Raw genomic sequence first — 18,469 nt, 5'->3', positions numbered from 1 at the left:
AGATGGTACACATGACCAGACGGTGCATTCCTCGTTTGCGTAATTCTTTATATTCTCTTTTTTTGTTTTTTCTTTTTTTTTTTTTTTTTGTTCTGTTCTTTCTTTGTCGCGCGTGCAGCCAGCCCCTTGAATTCTCCACTATCCTTTTATTAGGTTCGCTCGAGCTCCACTTTTATTCGCCGTAGGGATTAAAATGTTTCCCAGTTTCGCGAGAGGAAGATTTCGAAGGGTGGCGCCACTGTGCGATGGTTTTTAATTATCGAAATAATAAAAATACATGGAATATCGAGAATTCGTGATTTGGACAGTTTTCGTTTAGGGGGAATTTTAAAATGGGTTTACTTTTGGTAGTTGAAGTTTCTCTTTTAAGATTTCTTTCTCCATATTTGATTGGATAAACGAACTTTTAAATGCACACTTTTTGCAATAATATCACGAGATCAATCTTTCTGGAAAAACAGAAAATTCCAAGAAAGGTAACGAAGTAACTCTTGACGAAAGCATAAAAATTAATTCACGCAAACAAAAAGAGGAGGGAAAAGAATTAAATCTTCCTTAATCCTACAATTTCTTTTCTCACTTATTTACGACAGTCTCTTCTGTGATAAATATCTATACACACCAGTCACCGCGTTAATCCTCCTTCTTACTCTCGGAGAAAGGGTTAAGACAACGCAGTTACGAAGAAATTAATTTGGCAATCTCGGCGGAAATTTTGCGCCTCCCTCGCCGCGCTATTCGGCGATTTCTCCGCGGAAATAGCCGAAAGAAGGGCAAGGCACGAACGAGACGAGGCGAGGCGAGGCACACGCTCGATATGACGCAGCGGATACGCGACACATCTGTCGGCGCTGACAGGTTTCTTGGCTCTGACATTTCGCCGGAACCAACCGACGAAGAGAGCCAACAACCACACGCGTGACACACGGTTTAAAGTAATACGCGCGGTGGAAGAAACTGCCAAACAAGTCGTCGCCCCGCTTCCAAGTTTTGCGACAAGAAGTGAGAAATGTCGGAATCGCACAATCCTTGGATATCTTTTGATAAATGTTTTTTGCTTCCTTAGAATTTATTTTCTTTTCTTTTTTTTTTTTACAATTTTATAAATACGCTGTCTTTTCGAATTTGAGATCGACAAGTGTTCGGTTTTTTCTTTTTTTTTCAAACGAAGGCGAAGAGACAAAAATAGAAATTCATATAGAGAGGAGAGAATAAGTCGATCCTTTTTTGATACCTAATAGTGTAATAGTTGCACACGTTAGTATTATTAACGTCGAAGCCGCAACAAGAGGATGCACGCGACTTCGCACGCTCGATCGGTAACGAGTTATCCGGTAAGCTCGTTAACCTAAGCGTCGGACCACCGTGAACGATTCCCGAGTGTCTGATCCTCTCTCCTCTCCGCCAAGTCTAACGACCGTTTCTATTTACTCCTGGGCGAGGTCACCGTGCATCAGGATATCTCGCGATCTATCGATCCTCGCCGGTGTATCGCGCCCTTCCGATCGATCGAATTCGGTCTCTCTCTCTCTCTCTCTCTTTCTCTCCCTCGGTCTATAAAATCCGAACGAATCGAACACTGATGAATATTCATCGAAACAAAGGGAGCCGAGCAATCCGGATTTCCTGTCCGATATTATATCGCGCTTCACTTCTTGCCATCGTTGCAGAGAAGTAATTTATTCTAATTGTCGGTGGAGGGAAAAAGGAGAGGGACGAATGGAATTTCTAAAACTTAATCCCTCTTTGTTCTTGTTCTTCTTTATCGACGGATGCACACGATTGATATTTCCTTTGCATTTCCAAGGGATAAGAATGAAGTTTTTTTTTCGAGAGAAAGTTTAATATATTCTCGAGGATTTTGGAAGATGGCGATGGACGATCGGTAATTTATAACGTATCCTCCGCACGTGGACAGTTTTTTTCTTTTTAAAAAAACTCTCCTGCACCCTAATTACTCTTTATAACTCGTTAACAGGCGTCGCGACTGTCGCATAGATTTTCTCTTAACGATCCTCCGCCCGAGTTGAAATATATATTACGGGTACGTGGTTCTATAAATTTTTCTCGAAGTTTATTAACCGTTGATTAAAGTATAATTTTACACGTTCTAGTCGAGTTCCCCCGCGCAGGAGAGACACGACTTGTTAATTATGGCAATCGAATATGATCACCGTTCAACACCAAATGCAAATATATGCATTCGAATTGAATTGATATATCTAGAATTGGTTGGAAGATATTTTATTACGACGTGATTAGTTTCTAATGTGACGTTTAATTTGACGTTATTTTATGGATATATATCGGTATATATTATTAATAAATTTGATCGAATAATATCTATATATTCACGATTATTTATTCATGACAAAACTCGTTTATAGTTGCAGTCACAGAAGCGTGTTTATTGTTGAAAAATTTGGTCTTTTTTTTTTTTTTTTCCTTTTTTTTTTCAAAATCCACCGAAATATTGCGGCGCAACACGAACCTTCCGTAACTTCCTCGCCCTCGACTGCCTAAGCGTTTGCCCAAGTAGTTTATTAGGCAGTTTATTATCCAAGGTAGTTGGTTAAGCACTTTAACGTAGTTTGAGACAAATTATATACACGTCAGGAATATAAAACGGAAAAATTATTATCATAAATGCACGGTGCACAGATAGCGCGGAGGAGACTATAGGGGTTAATGATATTTAATAATAAAGAAAGAAACTACTGATTTCAACCTCTCGCATATCAAAATGGATCGATAAAACGGATTCTTAAGGGATATAACACAGTTTTTCATAAGGAATTTTATCAAGAATTTGTCATACAAATTTTAAACGTATATATATTCAAAATCCCTGGAAGTTTTCAATTCTTCTGCCACCAATTCCTTCTCTCTAATTTCTCGTCATCAGGAGACACATCTCTTTCTCTTCATCTTTTTATCAATTAAAAAAAAATATACTTTCCAATCTATCCTTTTTTTTTCTTATTAAAAATACAATAATAAAAATACTTCGCCCGCCAACTCGAACGAATTCCAAAATCACAAATCAATGCTCACCAATCCCCAAAGAAAAATCCCAATATATATATATATATATATCCTCCTCTTGCACCGATTCGAAAGTTGATCGAACACGTACGTAGAGCCACCTAGGATTTTCGCAATACCCAATTTTCCCAATCGAGAGTCGGCTGGTACACGCGGATGATGGAACATGGAAATGGCCGCCGTTCCTGGCTTTGCAGGGGGGAGGGGGCCAGCAATTGTTGTGCCGGTCCGGCGCGCGAATTATGTCGTCGAATTTTGATGAAGAAATTATTGCCCTCGACACCGTGCTGCCCTGCCAGTTTTCACCATCGACTTTTTTCCGTCGACGATCGTGCAATCCTCGATCGATCCTCCCCCCTTTTTCCCCTTTTCTTTTTTTCCACCAAACCATAAATAGACGCGCATCGAACTCGACCGATTTTAAGCGGCCGATTTCACGCCTCGAGCCACCCGATCCGTGCTTTTGCTTCGATCTCGTCTTCGAGATTTTATATCGAATACCGATAATTGACGAGATCGAGTTCGGTACAATACGTGTATTTATTATCGTGTGATTCCTACGAATATTTTGAAACGAAACTTCTATTCAATTTCAGAGTCATTCATATTTATTATGGGTAGTTGGATCTAGTTACGGCAGATGGCGTAGCGTAGATAAGTAAGTTGTTCAAGTCTACGTGTGAATTATATACATTAATCCAATAAAATTACGCACAAAGAGATAGAGAGAGAGAGAGAGGAATCGTCGAAACGACGAAAAGTTTAATTTCGAAAGTTCAATCCCTCCTTAAGGTAGATTTTACGTAGCGTCATTCGAAAAGCATCAATTCGTCCCCGTTAAATTTTCTTTACTACCGTCGCGTTTCGAGGTAGTACTACAGAAGCGGCGATGATCGTGGAGGGAAAAACGGGTCGTTTTTCAATGAAAGGCCCATTTACTCGTTCACGGAACGTCGTGAATCGGTTTAGTGCGTGCGATCGTAGCGAGCCGGCAGTAAAATTAAAGAGAGGCATAAAAGAGATTCCGTGGCGAGTGAATGAACGTGTCCCTTTTACGGCCGACCGTAAAAGAGAAGGAGAACGGGGGGGGACGTCCCGTCCAACGAAGGCGGAAACAGAAGAAACGGAAGAAGAGGAACGAGTGAAACGAGCAACCGCGCTCGTCAAACATAATTATTTTTCCTCAACGCGCGCTAGAACAACCCGTCCCTCCCCTCCCCGTCCTCTAATTAGCTTGTATCGTGCGTGCAAAAATTAAAAAAAAAAAAAAAAGAAGAAGAAAAGTGTAAAACGAAAATAAAGATAGAGAAATAAAAAGAAAGAAATACCGCTGCAAACAATTTTCCGCATCGGTGAAGGTTCCACGACGATTCCCTGGGATTCGATTGTTCGGTTATTTCATTCGAGTTGGCTTGTTCCCTCTCTCATTTTTTCCCTCCCCCTCCTTCCTTCCGTCTCTCTCTTTCTCTCGTTGCACTTTCTCTTTTTTCCCCCTCCTCTTCCCCTTTTTTTCATCGGTGATTGTCAGACACGATGAGCGTATTCTGCTCCGTGCGCCCGCATTTAAACTGGCCGCCTGTGTCCTGCGAGCCAACTGTCCGTGAAACGTTACTGTACCCGTAACTCGTACCCTTTCGGGAGCAATCATTGGACGAATGTTATTACGAAAATGAATGGGAAATTCGATATTTTATTTGGAACTGTCCGATTCCATCGGATTTTACGATATAACTCTTTTTTTTTTTCTCCTCCCCCCTCCTCGTTTTCGAACTTTCTCATCCTTACTCTCCACTTACTCAGATTAGAATTCCAATTCCTATAACAGGATTAATTTTCATTTAACCACAAGATTGTAAGATTTCGAATCTTGCAATAAAATAAAGAATTAAAAAAGAATCTTCGCCAGACGAATGTACTAATTCCCTTTCCCGCAACAATAACAAAATTCAATCGAGAAAATGAATGGGAAATAGGATATTTTATTTGGAACTGTTCCATCGAATTTTACAATATAGCTCCTTTTCCCCTCTCTTTCTCATTTCAGCTTGTTAGGCGCGTCACACCCTTCTCATTCTTACTCTCCACTTACTCAGATTAGAATTCCTATAACAATATTAATTTTAATTTGAGATCAAAATTACGCAAGATTATAAGATTTAGAATCTTATGATAAAAGAAAGAACTTTTGACGAATCTTCATTCCCTTTCGCGCAGCAATAATAAAATCCACGAACGAGTCGAATCGAATACCATTCCGACCCATTCATCGCCATTCCAAACCACTTAGCGGCCACTTCTCCCCCTCCCCCATTTTCTAACTTCCTAACAACCTCCTCTTCGGCCTCCACACGTTTCGCAAGGAATCCTCCCTCCCTCTCTTCCTTCCCCCGATCCGTGTTTTACACGGGTGCCCGTGGATTCCGCGGCCGGTGTTAAGTTTCGCGGTCGTCCCGTTCCCCTTTGTTTCAGAGCCGAGGCAAAACTCGCGCCGTTCCCACGAGCCTTCCAAACCCTCTTTCCTCCCCTTCCCTTTTCCTTCCGCCCCGCCCCGTTTTTGCGCGGCATTGCAAAATTCCCGGCGGATCAAGAGGAGAATCTTCTGCTCTCTTCTCGTCCTTGGATCCGTCTTTTCTTCTTCGCGACTACTCGATGTGTTGTACACTTTTATATCGGTTGTTGTTGTGGAAACGGTCGAGAAGCTTTATGTTAGTTGCGATTTCGGGCTATCTTTATGGAAAAATTGCTTTACAGTATGGCGACGAATTCTCTTTTTTTATCACGGGAATTTTATCTTGCGTTAAACATAAATATATCCTGATCCTCGCTGACGAGAACAAAAATTGAATCGTTTAATCCGTTTCTTTTCGTCTCGAAAAATTTGTTGCTTCGAGAAAACGAAGAAAGAAAGAGAGAAAGAGAGAGAAAATAAAACAAAATGACGAGGCGAACGAGCATGCCTATATTTCGAACCTCCCCCGCGTTTATTTTTCCACGATTTATTCCCAGCCCTGTGTTTACACGTCCGTCAAACCGGACGTTTTGTTTGATTAAAAGCTGTGATCGTTAACGACTCTCCACGTCCGAGCGTGTCGAAAGGATTTCGCGCGAAAAAAATATTCGATTACAGGCGACAATTTTCGCGTTGCTTGGCAGCGGCCATCGCGACGCGTGACGCGGTCTTGAAACTGTTTGAGGTTTGCCTTCTTGCGTGCGATTCGCAGCGCCCCCGTTCGATTTGGAAACATTTGGAAATTGAAGCTTCCCCTTGTTATTTCCTCCTTCTCTGTAACACGTTTGTTTGTCGTAACGCGAACGTGGTTAATCGTTAAAATATATTTCTGGAAAGAATGATGGGATATTTTAATTAAGAATGGCGAAAATGAGAAACGAGACTTTTTTATTTTTCCATCTCGCGCAACTATAAAGAATTTATTGCTTAATCAATGCGCGAAGTCTCATGTATCTCTTTCTTCATTGCGTGAAATAAAAAAATCAAAAAATCTAAGGAATTTGTTGCTGCTCCTTAAAATAATGACAATGAGAGAGAAAATGTATCCAATCGAACAAACAGCTTGCAATATTCAAGTATTCATGATCTACGATAATATATACGAATACACAGGTATTTACTTTGTATAATCTTTCTAAAAGATTAAAAAAAGAAAAGTTAGAAATATTCCTATGAAAAATAAATGTAACGAAAGAGGTCCCCCCGCGATATCTTCCTCCGGAAAGTAATCCAATTCCATAAGTGAAATAAGTCAGTCTGTGATCCAACGACTTATCGTTGGACGACGCGAAAAAAGAAAAGGAACAATAAAAGAATGTTTCGTTAAAAATCGTGCACGAGTCTCATTCCTAATTTTTTTCTCCGCGTGTAGAAAGCACTATCCTTCGAAAACGCGCCTGGACGAGAGTTTAATTTGATCGTCGTCAAAAGGGAAGAAAGACGCGGAGAACTCCGAGGAAAGAAAAGAAAAGAAAAGAGAAAAGGGAGGAATGGAAAAAAGTTTCGCGTCGTATAACCGGAAAGGCAATTTTAGGGGATAACTTTGGGATCGTTGCGACGAACGCCTTGGTCCTCTACGTGTGCGGTTGGCTGCGGATGGAGAAAGGGTTTGTGACGCCACCACGCCTGTTACCGAGTTACCTAACGGCGCGGATAGCGAAGAAAATACAGTATAAGAAGGAAGAAATGGTGATTACGTTAAAATCTTTCCCTAAACAAGCTTGCGAAACTTGCGATAGCTTTTGGGGGAACAACGAGAGGGAATCCTTGATTAGCAAGTAGAGATTGGCTAAGAGAGGAAGAAGATTTTTTTTATTCTGTACGTGCTTGTTAATTGAAAGCTGCACGTTTCGACGTTTAATTCTCTTGATGAACTATCGTTATTGGTGGAATTTCTAGATCTAATAAATAAGGACGTAAGGTTTTTTTTAGAAAATTAATTCCGAATTTTTGTTGAAATGAAAAAGCGAAAGTGTGTTATACATTTTCTTCGAAAGAGAAATTATATTGTTTTTTTTCAATCGTTATTTAGATCAGTTCAATTTCGATAATTCGAACCGTGCTTGGAATAATTGGTTTTAACAATCGTACATTTGTCCGTATCCAGTGGTAGAATGTAACAAGATCCATCGTTCCAACATCGTAAATATTTTGGGATATTATTCCTGTAAATTTAAATGCGAAATATATAACGTTGGCAAGCCGGGTTCTATGTTATAATTTCCCTTTTTCCGACCCTTTCGCGGAATCGCTGTCAAACCACCACTCGAAACCGCAGACCTTCGGAAAGCGTGCAAATTTGGAATACACCAAATACACACGATCCTGGAATCTTTCCAATGCACGCGAATCTGGGATCTGTCAAACACACGCGAATTAGCATTCTAAACGAGCGTTAGTTCCGAAGCTTTCCAGGCCACCAACCCCCAAATTTATTATTACAACTCAAACGCATACGTGGCACACTCCGATCCTTTAAATCTCCAAGTATAATTGCACGAAATATTATATTCCAGCCGGAAACCTTTTCGAGAATAATATTCACGAAAGAAAGCAAAAATATGATCGAGACAATTGTTTGAAATAATCGAAAATACCGAAACGTTATATTTTCCAGTTAGCGGAACAAAGAAAACTCACGAAGGAAAATAAAAAACGCAATTGTTATTTATTTGAAACAATCCCAATATCGGAAGTCTGTATAGTTCCAACAAAATCCATTGTATTTTCCAGCCAAAAAATTTCTCAAAAAAAAAAAAAAACTCACGAAAAGAATCAAAAATAAAAACAATTATCGATTCTTCAAAACCGAATCGATTGTTCGAAAACGATAAAAGATCCGAGACTCAAATTTCCCGCCAGTTTTCTGACCAAAATAATACAACGAAGAAAAATCACGAAAGGAAGCAAAAGCAGAACGAAAATTATCGATTATTTCGGAACCATCGCAATCCGAGATTCAAATTTCCCGCCATAATGAAACGACCGCCTTTGTGGCAATTATCCCGCGTGAAATATCAAAGAGTGTGTAACGTCGATTAACTTAATTTCCTCAATTTGTGCATACCTCCACACGGAAAAATTGGCGAAGCCATTGTCGCAGCTCACAATCGGGCGACACAGCCGAGTTAATAATCCAAGTTACGCGGTTGCTTTGATAATTTAAACGCAAACGATGCTCCTGGAATTTCCGCTGACGAGTGGACGGTTCCATTCAATTTCGGTTCGTTAATTCGAGAAATTGTTTTATCAAGTTTCGGGATAATGGGATAGATTTACTTCACGATTTACATTTCACGTTTCCTATTTGAATTTATCGTGTAAAACGCACTAGGTATCTCGAGTTAAAGACGTTTAAATGGGAGGATTTTTAAGCGGCTTAAATTTTATGGAATTACATTCCCGTTTTGTGGACGATGTGGAAGCGAAAAGATAGAGATGAATTATAATTTATACATTTTGAATATTATCATTTAATCGAATTAAAATTTGTTCACATTTGCACGTATTATTAATATCAATAATTCCAAAGCATTTCTGATTTTTCGAATTCCAAATTTTGCTTCTAATGTACAATCTTCGCGATAAAAAAGAATATTCTAAAATATTTCTGGTCAAAACAAAACAAAAGAAAGAATAAATCAAATTTCTATCGTTACATCCGTAACAATTATACAAAACGTTCCTTTGACGCATTTGGAATAATTACCGATCCGTTCAATATAAACGGACTAATGCTATTTAATCAATCGATAATGACGGTCACGGTGAGAAGAACATTCGTTTCAATCGACGGGCACATTGTGTTCGCGTTCATAGAAAAAAAAAAAAAAAAAGAAAGAAAGAAAAAAAACAGTGACAGCGAACGTATTTCGAAGGATTCAACAATATCGGTAATCAATGTTTTGTATCACACCGTTAACGTGTTGCGAACGAAACTGGGTTTTCCAATTAAAACTGACAAAAAAAAAAAAAAAAGGAAGAGAAACGAGGACCATTCGATGTAAATGAAAATGCATCAGCTGTCAAAAGCTAATGGTTTACAGATTGTTATTTTTGTTGTTGTTGTTGTTGCGATAATGTTTTAAAAAGCAACAACTTTTCATTTGATCGAATGTTAATGTAAAATGTGACTAATTAACGATTAATTCCTTTTCATCGAGTATCGAGATAAATTCGGAAAATTGCGATATCCATATCGAAAGTGAAGGGAGAGATATACCTCGGGGTATTCAAAATGCTGTGAATCCGAACCGACAGAAATATCGTTCGCGTCTCACCAGAGTAAACACGTAAGCGTGGTGTAACAAACTCGATGGCACCGCAAATGTTGCTTCACTGCTTGATTTCCACTCGAGTGGACGACACGCCACGGACAAACCGTAATCCGAATGTACCTCGACAAACACCGTGGCTCGAGATGCCATCCCACAGGAACCCCGTTTCCACCATAAAGCCAAGTTTCGCTTATCTGGATCATCATCATCAGCTCTGACCGAACTAGGGGACGTCGAAAAGCGAGAATCCTCCATTTTGTGGCGCTCTCTCCTCTGTGCACAAAATGGCGTTCGTGCAGATAACCGACACCTGTTATTCATATATATATATATACAAAAATTAAAAAATTACATCTAGATATAATTTTGATACAATTGTAAAATTCCTCCCAAATTTTTCTCATTCCCTTACCCAGATTTATATATATATATATATCATTTTCGTAATATTATTAATCGTTTGACGAAGGTTATTCCAAGTTTCTGACCTGGCGAACATTTAACGAATACGAATACTACGACAAGCAGTAGATGTGTATATAATATATCTATATACCCAAAATGGAGTCGGCCAAAGACCACCTAGGTATAACAATTCAAACACACCACGGACCGTAACCGTTTCGAGGCAATAAACGAAATTTGGGTGGTAGGTCCGGATGGCGGCTCGCTTTGAAATTCTCATTCGATTCGGAAGCGTATATTCGAAGGACTAGTTAATGAACTTTTGCATTCTTCCTCTTCTTTTTTTCCCCTCTCTTCCTCTCTCTTTTCTTTTCTTCGTTCGCAGAAGGGAAACTATGGCGCGAAGTCACGAACCACGCGCGCCTCGACCGAAAGAGAGGGAGGGAGGGGGTTAAAGGAACTCGTTGACACACCGGAAGGGAAAAAGAGAGATTTGGGATCCATCTGCGATCACGCACTCCCATGAAATTCGCGGGATCCACGCGAGTCGGTGAAGAGATAAAAGTGAAATAGATACGGATGATGTTATTTAGATTGTATCACGAGCTTTTTGGATGGAAACAAGAGAATTTTGTGCGCGATAAGGGAGAGGGAGATTGTTTGAGAGTTTTCTTACCTTTCCTCTTTTTCTTTTTTATGTATATATATAGGGTATTGCGAGAAGCACGTGACGAGAGTATAAAATTTTAACAATTTTAGTAAATTTCTTTCAAGTATTTAGATAATGATGCGGATACGGGGATTTTGATGATAGTAATATAAGTTTTCGACGATGCTATGCAATTTACCATTTTCCTTTATCGCCAAACCGCAACGAGCGTCACGAAATCGCTTGAAACGAAGCATTATCCCGAATTTCCTCAGGTCTCATCCCCAGGGATAATCAAAATCCTTTTCTCGCATTACGTAACAACAATCCTGCAAAATCGTTTAAACCTTTATACTCTTCTGAAAAGACTACAACAAATTGCGTCGAAACGATTCCCTGTGTTCCATCTTCCTTGATGCCGGCGAAAGGCGCACGCATCCAAGGGTAATTCACCGTTGAATCTCTCGTCCCTGAGGATCGTGGTCGGTTAACCGACGTTGTCATCGGCAACGTGGCGAAGATGGACGAGCATTTTTGCTGGGGGAGGGCAGAAGGACGACGTGATTATCGTCCTTGGAGGATAGACAGATCGGGGGGAGGCGAAATTAATTTTTACCTTTATAACGTTTGCCATTAAAAGTGTCCCAAACGGGCGAATTAATTGGGCAAAATTCACATAATGACGAATGAAGAATGAAAAAAAATTTTTCAATTTGTTTCACAATAGTATGCAACTATTCGCTTCGAATTCATTTAAAATATACAGAGTGTGGCCGATGAACAAATCGTTAAACGAAGAATTAATAATTAATCTTCCGTCAACCAATTTTTGCTTTACTTTACAATTATTTTCGAAACACCTACAAAGATCCTATCCCGCGAATTAATTTTAATGAAAGAGTACAGCTACGAAGAATTTAGTATATTAAAAAAAAAAAGCTTTTGTTCACAAAAATAAATACGATTAAATTATCTTACGAGTTCAATGTACGTGTTTTACCTAAGAAAAAATAAACGAAAATTTGCGAAAAGAGTGAATAATTTTATTTATATTAATTCACGTAAAACATGCATGTTATGGGTGTAATATAAAGTAGAAGATCGCATGGAACGACGCATGGAATCACAATATACGCGGTTAACCGTCGGCGGTATTGTTTAAGAGTGGTTCGTTCCTCCTCTGAAAGGGGGTAACCGAAAGGGAGCATATATCGCGTGCTGCATCAGCTCGGTAAATATTAGCCCGTCCTGGATATTACAATTCTGAAACTGGTTCAACGGGAACCGTCGTTCCCCTTTATCCCTGGAAAACGAACGTACCGACGATTACGGAAGTTTGCAGAATATCTCTGTGAAAGATTTATCCGAATTCCAACTTTTTCTCTCCTTCTTCGTTTTTTCCTCCTTTCAACGATAGATTAAAAAAAAAAAAAAAAAGATATCGACACAATCCTTGAAACAATTCTCTTGGAAATACATTTTCCAATTTCTTTTTTGCGTTGGAAATTTATACATCGGAAACTCGAATGTTATATCAAGTTTCGATCCAGTTTTCATTCATAATTATAAATAAATCAATCGATTTTCCTTCAAATTCTATCGAGAATTACATCGGGGACGAGATAATCTTCGACGAGAAGGGAATCACTGTCACAATGATGATGAAGCTCTCCAGAAAATTTACTCGACAAAATTCGCGGTTATAAATAATAGCCGAGAATCCGATACCGTGGTATTTATAAAGCGTCTTGCAGGGTTAGAGTTTCAAAGCTCCTGCTGTTAAAGTGAAAGGTGCATCTTTGTACTTGGGGGGAGAAATACGTGGCCCGACCTTGCAACGACGTTCTAAAATGCGGCTGGCTCTCTCTCTCTCTCTTTCTCTCTCTCTCTGTGTGTTCACGCGGAGAAACGGCAAGGAAATCGGGAACGAAGTAACGAGGATGTTGTTTCGTACATTCGATCCACGGTTTATGAGCCGGGAATGGTGCTACGTAGTAAAAAGCGGCGAATAAAGTTTCTTTGTAATTGAGGAAGTGCAATAATCAAGAGATATAAAGATACTTACGGGTTAATTGGACAGGTACGCGGGAACTTGTGAACTTACAATTTGTACAAAAAAAAAATTCTCTTTACACATTCGATTATTTATTTAATTAAATATATACATATAGAGTTAGAGGATTGGGGAGATTATTCAGAATTTTTGAAATTTAGCATTGTCGCAGCAATGACACGATCGATAATAATCCAAGCATCGATCCAATACTTGTGAAGGAGTCAAACGAAGAAAATAGTTTTTTAATAGAAATAGAAGAGACATCTTGTAGAAATTTAGAGAATAGAAATAACAATATATCGAAATAAATATCTAGAGAATCGATCGATAAAAAGATAGTTTTTAATATAGATACACAATTTTAAAGATCCTAGAACCACGGATATAAAGAATCGAATTGAAATAAATGATACATATATACATATAGAAATGTTTAAAGATCTGAGGGCGAAATAACTGGAGCAATAACGCGATAATTCCGATGATTCGAAGGAACGGAATTAAACGATCCGGGCGCGGATTGGAGGCACGAAACCGCGTCGAGGAAATTGGGTCGGGGTTCCCGCGGGAATTTCAGATCTTATTATTACGGAATTGGAGCGGGCGGATATATAGCGGGACCGGTTCTCGAGATTTCCTTGGCAAATAAAAGGCGAATGGATCGGCGTAACACACGTCCCGGGCTACCTTTATTACGTTCTGCCCCCGTGCTGTCACATTTAGATGGGCCGAGGATAATTAAACGCGGTGGATCGAATCCGCGATTTAAATTTCGCCCCGGGCGAGCCACCTGAGATGGAGATGAGATCGTTTCCCTTTTATAATCCTCTTAGGAACGTGGAATCTTCTTTTTTGTGGAGGAATATAACGCGAAGCTGTAAAAAGTCTTTGGAAACTAACTGGCTGAACCGTTTCAATCCTTGGCGGCTCGTCTTTCCCATTCTAGTAGAATTTAATATACGGGATTGCGGTGAGATTTAATTCTTTAGATCTCGAGCTATGATCAATTTTACAAATTTCGTGACGATTGATCAATTGAATGTTTTCTAGTGAATTCTAGTGAAATGAGATAAACTCTTGCAAGATGGTTACGTTTGGTTCTATGGAAATGTCACTTTTTTAGAAATAAATTTTTATTTAAATTTCTTCGCTTCTCAAAGTGTATTCGTAAAAAGTTTGAACGAGCACAATCACCTATGATACGGAGCAACGGGAACAGTTTTGGCGGAAAAATTCCAGTTATAATACGAAGTTTGTCCAAGTCTATTAAGCCATGCCGTGTAGAAGTCTCGTTATAAGCAGAACTATCGCAGAATTTCTGCATTTTTGATGTCGTATAGAAACGAATATATTTTAAAGTTATAAGAGGATATCGAGTGCACCCATTTTTACTTCAACTTCCTGCGTCCTAGCCTGCAAAACAACTTTATTGTCTCAAAACGTGATTTCGGAAACTCGGTCGAAATTCAGTCCGAACCGGTGCCGATCCTAAAACTTTCACAAGATACTCCATGACACGAAACGTAGTCAAAGTTTCCAAGCTCGAGCTTAATTTTGCTCTTCTTTTTACGATAGTTAGCTGTATAAATCAGAGTTCGTGAGTCGGGATAAGAGGTATGCACCTGCGTACAATATTCCAACCCCTTCCTTCGATGAAATTTGACAGTTTTCAGGGAGGAGAGTGTCTTGGATTAAATAAGCGATTTTATCGAACCCTTGTATCGAAATATAAAGCGATGGTGGTAATCTACTGGTAGTGGCGTCTAATATTCACTTTTACATCTTTTATCCAAAGAAATACACTGAACATCGCGAGTGTTTCTGTTTTTTTTTTGTCTCACGATCATTACTCACGCTTGTGATCCCTTTAAAATCGAAATCGAGAATTGTTAGGTTTGAATATATAGCTTTTCAGACTTGGAATAATGTGGAAAATGATTTTGTAAGAGATCCTTTGTGTTGAAACTTCTTATTCAATGGAATCTAATTTATCAAAGATAGAAAAAAAAAGATGGAAAAGAAGGCATTTTTATTAATAATATCGATAGTAAGGACAGTTTTGAAAATCTTTCCACAAAACTATTTCCTAATGAAGAAAATAATAAGATTAATGCATTAATCGCAAACTTGGAAGTTTCATATTGCTATTTCCTTTTGCAAAATCGATCATAAATCTTAATTGAAAGTACAATTTCGATGTAAAGTGAATCGAGTCTTGTCATATATCTCAAAAAAATTACATAATCGTGACATAAAAATCCTTACAGAGTCGAGGAGCAGTAAAAAGGCGAGTTCATGAAGCGATCGCGACAGAACAGGACAACTAACCGCTTTTATTAAATCTCGAAGGATCGAGGAAATGGCGAAAGTTCGCCAAGATCGTGCTCGTATTTAACCCACAGACTTGTTTCGAGGAATAAAGCCACAGATGGCGGCATACTTTCACCTCGGTATCAATTCGAGCTATCACAGTTCGAAGAATGAAAGATAACCGTATCGAATCTGATTGTAAATGCATCGACCCAATAACATCGAGTGTGTGTCGTCTGGCCGATGTTAATTTTATCGAGAATCTCTCTGTGCACGTTACCGTCCAACGTCGCTCTTATTTGTCGTTTCATAAGTTTTCTCGATAGCGTCACTTCTAGCAAGTTCGATTTCTCTATTCACGTTCGATGCGTTTATATTTTACGAGTGAAAATTTCGAACGATCGACGTCCAGCTGCGGAAGCTATTCTTGAGAATTTTATGCGTCAAGTTGTAGAGTTTTCCAAGAGGGATCTCTAAAGCTTATTTGGATCTAGATATAAAAATTTAAGTGCTGTTTTTATGTACATGATATATTGAAGTAGTGATCGTTGTACAAATATGAAGAATTTTATTAAAATTATTACTATAATTTATGTTCCACGAGGAACTTCAATTTCTATAACAGAATATCGGATTTTAAAATTTTCCAATTTTTACTCACTGAATTACTAATAAATACTATAAATACTTCTAGCAAAATTATCAAAATATATTTAAGCACGAGTCACAGATCGCTATAAGCAACACGTACATAACCATTTCTCCTCCGTCGCAAGACTTAAAATCTTCCCATTCCCGCAAAAAGCTCATTTCCTTAGTCAGCTCCATACTCTGCAACGTCATGTCGGAGGAACTCGTGGCGCCATCACGTTTAATACGCACTTAACTTTGCATGCGGCGTTGTTTCATGCGCCGTCATTAATTATCCGCAAAAAGTTTCAATCCAAAGGAAGTGGATAGGGTCTACTTTTGTCGGTCTGTCTCGACTTCCGGTCGATGCAGCCGGCGTGCCCTAACCTGTACAGACTCGTGACACTTTACTTGCGCCAGGCGAAAGATTAATGACACTTACTTGGGTAACTCTGCCGCTGCATCCCATTAATACATTACACGATGTCCATCTCTCTCTTTCTCGCGCTTCTCGATCATTGACATCGTCGACTCATCGTCGACATTGTCGTCGTTGCCGTTCAAAAACGAGTAGATGTCGCTCTCGGAGATTCGATGCTCGATGCTCTTCTCGAGTGTTATATCTCGTAAATTTCATTCCATGGCCAATCAACGAGCCAAGGCGAATCGAACGACGACGTTTCTCGACGCTAGGCGTCGCCTCTCTCGGCATACACCGCGCCGTTTCCTTCTGTTTAATCTCGTTAAGTCGACTGATTGTGCTAATTGCTCTTTGCGAATTACTTGTGTTCCACGACGTGTTCGTAAGTAAGACATCCGTTCCGAAGGATGTTTCTTGCTGACCTGGCACCCGTGCAATTGGAAGAGGATTCGAGACGATTGAAATACGATATGACGCTTAGTTTTACGAGATAAAAAGAGACGCGTGTGTGAAAACAATTGGAAAAAGAAATAACAGTTGAAATTAGGAATACTTTACTTTATGTACTTTTTCAAGAATTATGTATGTACTTTTGAGATATAAAAGATATTTCGTTCATAAATATATTGCACCAAAAGTAAAATTTGAAATTCAGATCAACATAACCTAATCTGCGATCTCATATGCAATAACTGTTATCTAATCTAATTTCCATTTTCTTTACATCTAATCGTACGAACAAATTTCTGCAGGTATAAAAATATAAAATATATATATAATAAACTGACTATGATATTCGAAATTAACCTCGTATATCGTCCAATTGAAGAGCTTTGACAGATGAAATAACATCGGTTGCCCAACATCGTCTTTCAAACGAAGCAGCAAATGTCAATTCCTGCGGAAAGGTTCATCGTGCATCCGACTGCAACGGCACGAAATTGCGACGTATCTGTCTCCGAGGACCAAGCTCGGGAACAATGCGACGATCACGCATCAATTTGCTCGTGCAACCGTTTCGAATAACCCCCTTACGCCGCGTACAGAATCGGCAACTAATCCAGCATTGTGTGTTGAGCATGATGCGATTATCGCGTTATATCATGGGGGAACGTCGAGCTGTGAAAGCGTCGTTGAACCTTCGACCAGAACTACACACGGTTCAAAAATAAGCTGTAAGCCAAACTTTCATTCCAACGTTTATCGTCTATAAATGAAATCCAATATTTTGAGAGGTTTCAATTTTCAACGTGGACTAATAATGTAAAGTGTATAATGTGCAATAAATTGTGATTTTGTTCGTTAATCGTTTTATTGCCGACTTCGTAAAAATGAATTCGAGGTTAGGAATTTTCTGCGTTTGTGTTGTATTTCGAACAGTTTACAAGTAAACTTTTGTTGTAAATAAATACAATAAATATGCAAATTATGATTTTGTTCAATATTATTCGATAATTTTTGATTTCGATAAGTTTAATTTGTAAGAGCGAATTCGAGGTTAGGATTTTTCTTCGTACTATACGGAGGAGACGAATGATGTCGAAACATTTCTTGTTTATTATAATTCAGGATTGATATTATGTAAATTCTAGAGTAACGGAATTCTGAATGAGAAAAAAAAAAGGTAACGTTCTCCTTAAGGCGTGTTTCTGTACACATATTCGTGCAAAGTTAGACTCTTGTTCTGTGTCAAAATTATATTCTTACGTGCATGTAGTTAGAAAACAGGGTAACGGTTCGTTGAAATCGTACGTGTAAGAATGCGGTCTAAGCCTGCGAAAAATGTACCTTTAAGGCATGTTTCTACAAGTGTAGCGTACAACGTTGGGACGCAGCGAGAATGGAATGCACGTTATTCTGGATCAAAATCTGGTACGTGCAACTGGAAGATAGGATGAGGAGCATTCATACGCTATATGTATTTTACATGGTGCATTGCGCACATGGGAACGAGACCTAAAGATTTCTACGAAGAATAGCCGGGTGCAATTCATTTTTCAAAGAAAAGAGCGACTCTCCTCCCCCTCGTCGCATTATCATCGCGTAACACACATTTTACGCGTGTTATCATAACGAGTTTCCATTGAGATTATGTGGCGGAACAAAGTTACAGAAGCAATATGCATACGCTTTGATATTTATCAATACTCGTCTATAATTTATGCGT

General features: G+C 39.0%; 1 protein-coding gene and 3 long non-coding RNA genes across 6 annotated transcripts in view; 2 read left to right on the top strand and 2 right to left on the bottom strand.

The window, feature by feature from the left end:
• The window catches only part of LOC107994067 (fat-like cadherin-related tumor suppressor homolog), a 466,334-nt gene that overhangs the window by 127,193 nt on the left and 320,672 nt on the right, over positions 1-18,469 (bottom strand). The window lies entirely within an intron of this gene.
• Positions 1-18,469, top strand: part of LOC133666267 (uncharacterized) — a 124,272-nt gene that overhangs the window by 61,821 nt on the left and 43,982 nt on the right. The gene's annotated exons all lie outside the window — the stretch shown is intronic.
• On the bottom strand, positions 10,921-16,434 carry LOC133666269 (uncharacterized). Its single transcript, XR_009830204.1, has 2 exons — positions 16,324-16,434; positions 10,921-16,268 (listed from the first exon to the last, which is right to left on the bottom strand). It is a non-coding gene; the product is annotated as an uncharacterized LOC133666269 (long non-coding RNA).
• On the top strand, positions 16,801-17,731 carry LOC107994132 (uncharacterized). Its single transcript, XR_003696715.2, has 2 exons — positions 16,801-16,939; positions 17,055-17,731. It is a non-coding gene; the product is annotated as an uncharacterized LOC107994132 (long non-coding RNA).

Source organism: Apis cerana, linkage group LG6 (genome assembly GCF_029169275.1).
Source record: "Apis cerana isolate GH-2021 linkage group LG6, AcerK_1.0, whole genome shotgun sequence".
NCBI classification, from domain to species: Eukaryota; Metazoa; Arthropoda; class Insecta; order Hymenoptera; family Apidae; genus Apis; species Apis cerana.
This window is presented reverse-complemented; position numbering and strand designations above follow the sequence as displayed.